This window comes from Podarcis tiliguerta (genome assembly GCF_965153285.1).
Source record: "Podarcis tiliguerta genome assembly, chromosome: Z".
Classification (NCBI taxonomy): Eukaryota; Metazoa; Chordata; class Lepidosauria; order Squamata; family Lacertidae; genus Podarcis; species Podarcis tiliguerta.
Window position 1 is genome coordinate 19305622 of NC_139553.1, and position 8387 is coordinate 19314008.

An 8387-nucleotide genomic window follows, 5' to 3' on the forward strand; every position below is an offset into this window, starting at 1 on the left:
AAGTTTCCCACCATGGGCATATGGTTGTCCACTGTGAGAACAGGATTCTGGACTAGATGGCACAGCAGGGCTCTTATGATGCTCTTATGGAGCCTCCAGGCAAAGAGGTAGCCTACCTAGCTTCCTAGATTCTCTGGGGCATTTGACCAGTGTGAGGACAGAATGCTGGGCTAGATGTGTCCATCAACCTCTTCTTATATCTGTATGTCATGGAATGATAGAATTGTAGGGTGGGAGGGGACCCCAAGGGGCATCTAGTCCAACCCCCTGCAATGCTGCAATGCCTCTTATGTGTAAAATGTGGCCATTCCCTCGTGTGGACATGCCACCCCCCACCCTGCAATCAGGGAAACCAATAGTGGGATCTGTGCTTCTAAGGACAGATCAGCTGTTCTCCCTTGCTGGCTGCAAGCGTCCAAGTGGGGCCCCATTACTTCTCTTCTGGCAAGTAGCATCATTCCCCCCTCAATTCCCACGAGATGAACCTGAGTCTTTAGCAGGAGGAAGAAGAGGAGAGAAAGGGTTGAAAGGAGCAAAAAAATGGTTCCTTGGGGTGGGGGTGGCCTGTGTTGGTGTGGAAAGCTGAGTTGAGTGGAAATCCTGACATCTGTCACAGGGACAAAGCCTGCCCCCAATTCCCAGGGCTAGCTCTTTTTCTTCCATTCCCCCACCCCCAAACACCCCAGCTTGGCAGGTGAGGGTCCTTTGTGGGCTTCCAGAAGTCAGTGGCCGCCAGTTTCAAGGTGGGGGTAGAGGCTGGCTTCGTGCCAGGGCAGTCTGCCTTCTGCTCAAGGAGGAGGGGGTTCTTTGCTCTTCACCACACACCGCTCCTGCCCCACAGGAGGGCTTGCAGAAGAGGAAAAAGGGGGGACTCCCATCTCCCACTTCAATGGCAGGAAACTGACAGGCAGCCCTTTGATGTTGAAAGGTTGAGCAGGTCACCATGGCAACCTGGCCGCTGGCAAGAGACCTAAAATGCTCCCCCCACTAATCTCTCGTTGACATGAATGTTCAGGCCCCCCCTCTTCTGTCTCAGCACTCAATGGCATTTGGGGAGCCCCTTCCCAGCCCCCCATTGCTTGCCAGTAAAGAGATCCTTTACCGCCTCTGCATTTGGGGAGGGGAGTAATTCCACCCACCCCCAAAAAACCTGCCTCCTTTCCTTGAGCAATTCTGCAGGGGGAGGGAAGGTTTTAGCAGGGGAGGAGGGAGATGCTTTAAAGATTAAAATGATGCAATTCCCTGCTGATAAATTTCCCCGAGCCAGATGTTGCAGTAAGGATGAGGATGGCCAGTCTCCTTTCTCCTCCAGAATAATGTAAGGGCTGGGGTGTAAAGTGCATTTGCAACATGCAAGACCTGACCTGACCGCCAACCCTGCAAAGCTGCACTGGGATGTTCATGCGTGGAAGAACCTGGGAGAAGCCAGTGTAGCATAGTGCTCAGAGTGTCAGGACTAGGACCTGTGAGAGAGCAGGGCAGAGATCCCCTTTCTGCTGCGGAGCTCACTGGGTGTGATGTTGAGGGCTAGTCGCTGTCTTTTGGCCTGACCTACCTCATAGGGTTCTTGTGAGGATTAGACTGGGACCTTGGGAGACCAGGTTTCAAATCCACACTCAATGAAGTTGACTGGGTGACGCTAGGTTACAGTCCCTGCCTCTCAGTCTAAGCTACCCTTGCAGGGTTGTTGCAGGGACTGGATGAGAAGGGGGAGAACCTATGTGCACTGCCTTGAGTTCTTTGCAGAAAAAAAGCTGGGCTATAAGTGAAAATGAGTAAGTAAGTAAGGCCCTCCAGGCCAGTCATAAGAACGTAAGAATGGCCTGCTTGATCATGCCAATGGACCATCTAGTCCAACATCCTGTTCTCACAATGGCCAGATGCCTCAATGGGAAACTCATAGCAGGATCCAAGAGCCATTCTCCCCTCCTGTGGTTTCCAGCAACTGGTAACCATAAGGATTGCTGCCTCCAGCTATGGAGACAGAGCATAGCCACCTTGGCCTTCAATAGCCCTCTCCTCCTCCATGCATTTGTCTCATCATTCAGGTGGGTGGTCATCTTTGCCTCCTGTGGAAGCATGTTCCACAGTTTCACCAAGAAGTCCTTTTAATTGTCTTTAATCTTCCCACATTCAGCTTCATTGGTTGTGTTAGGAGAGAGGGAGAAAAACTTACCTCTATCCACTTTCTGTAAGCCATGTGTAATTCAATAAACTTCTATCGTGTCACTTCTAGTTGCCTTTTCTCTAAACTAAATGCTACAACTTTTCCTCATAGGGGAGTCGCTCCATCCCCCAATCACTTTGGTCACCCCCACCTTCAAATAAATCCTGGGAACTGTAGTTCGCTCAGGTGCTGCTGGAAACTGCTGGAGGGGAGAGCCACTGTTGTGCTCAACTCCTGCTTGCTCGTTTCCCACAAGAGGCACCTGGTTTGCCACTGTGAGGACACAATGCTGGACTAGGTAGACCGTTGGCACAGTCTAGCAGGCTCTTATGTTCTTACAGTTCTCAGGGGTTTCTGGAAGAGAAACTGTGACTCTTCAAGTGCCTGAATGTCTGGTGTGGATGTGACCTCTCTTGCCTATTACATTGCTGGACTAGGGGGCTCCTGGTGCAGGATTATCCTCCACTTAATTAAGTTCAGGTTGTCCCATCTTGATCAATTTGACAAAAGGGCTAATGCACCTCACCACTCACCCATTTGATCCTGCTGGAAGTTATTTGGACTGTGTTTCTCTGCTCTGCTGTGGAACTCAGCTCTGTTCAGACTCTGGTGGGATGGAGTGCAGGCATCTAGAATTTCACCTCCACCCCCAATTCTTGCAGGCTGGTGTAATTGCCCCACCCACTTCCCCCAGCAGCGAGCTGAGTGCCAAGTTCTTGCTGCAGAATTGACTGTCGTTGGGACTCCCAGGTCTCTGTGATGTTCCAGAGCCAGCAAAGGAAGAGAGACATCGGTTGATTCTAAAGGAAACAGGATTGTGGAGGCTCTCGGCTCTCCTACCGGGGTCAGGTTTTGCAGGTGTGCTCCTGTGTAGAGAAAATATTTCAGATGCTAGACCAAAGAACCTCTCGAAGGCCCATGAGTGCTTCACTGTGGGGAAGAAGATTGCAGATGGACCCAAGGTCCAGTAAAGAATAATAGAATGGTAGAGTTGGACGGACCCTTAAGTGTCCTCTAGTCCAGCCCTCTTCAGTGCAGGAATCACAGCTAAGACCAGGTTCTGATTCTTGGGTGGCCTTGGAGTGTCACCCTGTGAACTGAACCTCAGGCAAGAGGTCTCTCCAAGCATAATCCAACCATAAGATCATAGAATTGTAGAGTTGGTAAGGGACTCTGAAGGTCATCTAGTTCAACTCCTTGCAATGCTGGAATGTCAACTGAAGCATCCATGACAATTGGCCAGCAAACGTCTGCTTAAAAGATAAATTTCAATAGGGACAAAAGTCAGGTTCTGCACTTAGGCAGGAATAACCAGCTGCACAAAAATAAGATGGGGGACACCTGACTTGCCAATAGTACATATAAAAAGGATCTAGAGGTCTTAGCAGACCATAAGCTGAACATGAGTCAACAGTGTGTTGCAGCAGGAAAAAGGCTAATGCTATTCTAAGCTGCATCAACAGAAGTTAGCATTCAGATCAAGGGAAGTACTGTAATAGTAACACTCTATTCTGCCTTGGTGAGATCACACCTGGAATACTGGGTCCAGTAAGAAGGAAATTGACATGCTAGAACGTGTGCAGAGGAGGGCAACCAAGATGATTAAAGGTCTGGAAACCAAGCCTTAGGAGGAACAGTTGAGGGAGTTGGGCATGTTTAGCCTGGAAACTAAGACGTAACATGAGAGTCATCTTCAAATACCCGAAGGATTGTCACATGGAAGAGGGAGCAAGCTTGTTTTCTCCTGCTCTGGAGGGTAGTACCCGAACCAATGGCTTCAAGTTACAAGAAAGGAGATTCCAACTAACATCAGGAAGAACTTTCTGGTGCTAAGAGCTGTTTGACAGTGGACTAGACTCTCTTAAAAGGTGGTGCATCTTCCTTCATTGGAGGTTTTTGAACAGAGGCTTGATGGCTATCTGTCATGAAAGCTTTAGTTGTGATTCCTGCATTGCACAGAGTTGGACTAGATGACCCTTGGAGTCCCTTCCAACTCTACAATTCTATGATTCGATTATTCTAGATAGAGTGTATCTGAACCTGGAGGTTCCACAGGAGCATCAGAAGAGCCCTGTTGGATCAGACCAAAAGCCCACCTGGTCCCTCATTCTCTTCTCTCAGAGGCCAACCAGATGGGAAACCCTCAAGCAGCACCTGCAAAAAAGAGCAGCTCTCCCATCCTGTGACTTCCAGCAGGTGGTATTCAGAAGCATTGCTGCCTCTGGCCTTTAAGGCAGAGCATAGACATCATGGCTAGTAGCCATTGATCACTCTCCCCTCCTCCACGAATTTGTTCAGCCCTTTTTTAAAGCCATCCACCTTGGTGACCATCACTGCCTCCTGTGGGAGTGAGTTCCACAGTTTAATTACTGTATGCACTGTGTTGAAGAAGTCCTTCCTTTTATCTGTCCTAAATCTTAGAAGGCAGAGAGTGTGTGGAGCCTGGACTGAGATGGAGCGTGATCTCCTCCTCCCTTGGATTCAAATGATCCTCCAGGCTGGGTGGCCTTTGCTTATCTTGGATATTCGGTAGCGGACTTGGAACTTTTGATGAGAAAAGTGATCCTCCGTTCAAAAGGGCAGTCCAAACAAAGCCCGCAGTGTCTTCCTCTGGAGCAAATCTCCCCCTGGAAGTGTGTCATCCAGCTTGAGGGTCAAGGGGAAATGAATCTTAGGTGGGGTGAAAGGGGGGGGGATGAGCCTTGATTCATAAATATTCCTGGTATCCTCCCTTAAAACCAACAGGGGGATAATTAGCCATTAATAAGTTGGGGAAACAAACCATCTGCCCTGCTGAGGGCCCTACAAGCAGAAGAGGTGTGGCTGTAAAGGGTGAGCTCCCCACCCCCACCCCAAAGAAAAAGAGATTGGATTGCCATCTGTCAGATATTCTTAACTACGATTCCTACATTGCAGGAGGTTGGACTAGATGTCCTTTGGGATCCCTTCCAGCTCAACAATTCTATGATTCATTAGAGCTTTTCAATGGAGGTTGGATGGCCATCTGTCAGGAATCTTTTAGCTGTGTCCTGCATTGCAGGGGGTTGGACTAGATGACCCCCCCCCAGGGCCAGGGGTCCCTTCCAACCCTAGGCTTCAAGGCTTCTATGACAGCAGTTGCGAGGAAATGCAAGAAAGCGTCAGACGCCTCTGCCGCCACCTGAGAGCCAAGATCCTTTGTAAACAAGGCGCTGCACCAGATCCTGCTTGTTAAACACCGAACGGAAGTAAACAAGCCAGCTCTTTGTGTTGCTCCCAGGCTTGGCTCATCCCTGGCTGGCTCTGTTTCATGCACAAGCTCTCCAAGCCCACGTGGCATCCAGCCGTGGCAGCTGGGAGCCATGTGTCAGAGCGCGACTCCGCTCCAAGGAGCAAGCCCTGCTTGGGTGATGGGGAAGCTGGCAACTTTCCAGGCATATGCTAGCTGATTCTGCACTGGGCATATGAAAGCAAAGCGGATGGAGCGACTCCCCTATGAAGAACGGTTGCAGTGTTTGGGACTTTTTAGCTTAGGGAAAAGGCGAGTTAGAGGCGACATGGTAGAAGCGTATAAAATTATTGCTGCAGAGTTTTGTGCGCCACCCCTAATATCTGCTGAGCAGTAGCAATATTCCAAGGGGGTTCCAGAGCTCACCAAGGGCTGTGTTTCCATTGGGAAATCAAGCCTCAGCAGAGATTAGTATCTTTAAGAAATATGGTTTGTTATTGTTGTAACTTGCATGCATATTTACATCTCTACTTTGGAAAGAGTTCAGAGCGTTGCATCTCTAGAGGGGCTTGTTCCCCACAGCAGTGGAGTCCGAAGAATCCTGCATGCCATCTCCATGCCTCAATCCCAGCCCGCCATGATGGTTCTGGCCTTCATGTTGTTGTTGTTGTTTAGTCGTTTAGTCATGTCCAACTCTTCGTGACCCCATGGACCAGAGCACGCCAGGCACTCCTGCCTCCCACTGCCTCCCGCAGTTTGGTCAAACTCATGCTGGTAGCTTCGAGGACACTATCCAACCATCTCGTCTTTTGTCATCCCCTTCTCCTTGTGCCCTCCATCTTTCCCAACATCAGGGTCTTTTCCAGGGAGTCTTCTCTTCTCCTGAGGTGGCCAAAGTATTGGAGCCTCAGCTTCAGGATCTGTCCTTCCAGTGAGCACTCAGGGCTGATTTCCTTAAGAATGGAGAGGTTTGGCCTTCTTGCAGTCCATGGGACTCTCAAGAGTCTCGTCCAGCACCATAATTCAAAAGCATCAATTCTTCAGCGATCAGTTCCGCCCACTTCCTGTCTTCATCCCAATAACCCTTGCTCCAAGCAACTGCTCCCCATCTGACAGCTTGCTCCCCTTATCCAGACTTCTGTTTTTCAGACGGACACATTTTTTTCCTGTGTGACATCATGCCTCCTGAAACCTCCCCCTTCCAACTCTGCTCAGAGCTCAGACAGAGGGCCAATGACTGGCCATTGTCCGATAATTACACCTGGATGGCCCTTCTTCCAGGTGATTTCCTGGTTTAACCTGTGATTTAAGTTCTATTACCTTAGATCCATAACATTATGCTTGGAATGGAGAAGAAAAGTCTTTCTTCCTCTCTCCTAACACTGAAACCCACGGACATCCAGTGAAGGTGAACAAGGGAAGATTCGGGATCGATAAAAGAAAGTTAAACTGTGGAACTCATGCCCACAGGAGGCAGTGATGTCCACCAACTCAGATGGCTTTAAAAGAGGATTGCTTCTGAATACCAGTTGCTGGAAGCCACACAAGGGGAGAGAGCTCTTCAGGTCTTGCTTGTGGGTTTCCCATAAGCGGCATTTGGTTGGCCACTGTTAGAACAGGATGCTGGACTCCATGGGCTACTAGCCTGATCCAGCAAGCAGGCTCTCTCCTTATGATCTTGTGTTCACTCAAATGCTTGAGATCAGTGCTATTTTAAGACCTTTGGTTTTTTAAAAAATCAGTATTTTAATTATTGCTAAAATGCTTTCCCAGCTACATATTTTTAATGAGAGGAATAATAATAGAAAATTAACATGTTGTTAATTTTTATATAACAGTGCTATTACACAATTGTACCATTACACGGTAATGGTAATTAATATATTTTAAATATATCTTGGGCCATTGCCATTTTTGCAATGTAGTTAATTGCAATGATTAGGAAAGTTTCTTTTTTAAAAATAGGATAGCATTATGATGCTACAGCAGTGAACCATATATATATATATATATATATATATATATATATATATGACTCAAAACTGGTTTAGCAGTACATAAATAATAAGTTAAAAGCCCCTGCCCCACCATGGGATTGTAAAATGGTACTGTACTTGAGATGCCATTGAATACTGCTAGAAGGTTTCCCTCTGGGGCAGGTGTAGTGCACCCACCTCTTTTCACTGCCAATTAATATTGTGGCAGATCCACTCAGCCAGCTGCCCCCAATTAAATATAGTGCACCCACCTCACAGTACATCAATTACACAAATTTCTACAATTTACCACAGATTATCTAGTCTGGCTCTGCTGTCCGTTACAGCAGGGGGGCCCATTGCATGGCCTCAAGGCCTTTGTCAGTGGTTCTTGGCAATGCCCCCCACCCACCATCCGCAGCGCTCACTCTGCCTTCCCAAAGGCTGGTAATCAAGGTGCTGGGCTTGGGGAAGGAGGTGTGAGGGCTCTGGTAGGGTCCTAGAGTCCTTCTGTCTACTTCCTAAAACCTAGTTAGCAATTTCCCAGCTTTGGGGAGGATGGAGGAGGTTTTGGGACCCTGCCGGAGCTTCACACCTTCTTCCCAAAGCCCATCACCTCACTTAGCCAACTTTGGGAAGGCGGAGGGGGGGCATCAAATTTTGGCCTTGCTCTCCACCCTGCATGACAAGGCATAGCCTATGGATTCTGTGTCAAAGTACTCTTGTGGCCCACTAGGTTTGAACATTTGGACCACCCTACATGGGTATAGCCAGGTACTCAGCTAGGTAAGTATTTTTATTGATTTACTTAATTTGCGTGGGCAGCTGCCTCCCTGCCACCTCTTGACTATGCCCATGCCACCCTACTTTGGGGAATCTGGTTGGCCATTGTGAGAACATGCTGTTTGACTCAATAGGCTGTTGGCCTGATAATTTTAATGCATTTACTGCTTGCAATGCTTTATATTGCAGAGGTTTGGACTAGATGACCCTCAGGATCCTTCCAACTCTAAAATTTCGGGATTCTATTCTATGA

At 48.3% G+C, this 8387-nt stretch overlaps 1 long non-coding RNA gene across 1 annotated transcript in view; it reads left to right on the forward strand.

The window, feature by feature from the left end:
• The window catches only part of LOC310669788, a 546967-nt gene that overhangs the window by 109351 nt on the left and 429229 nt on the right, over positions 1 to 8387 (forward strand). The gene's annotated exons all lie outside the window — the stretch shown is intronic.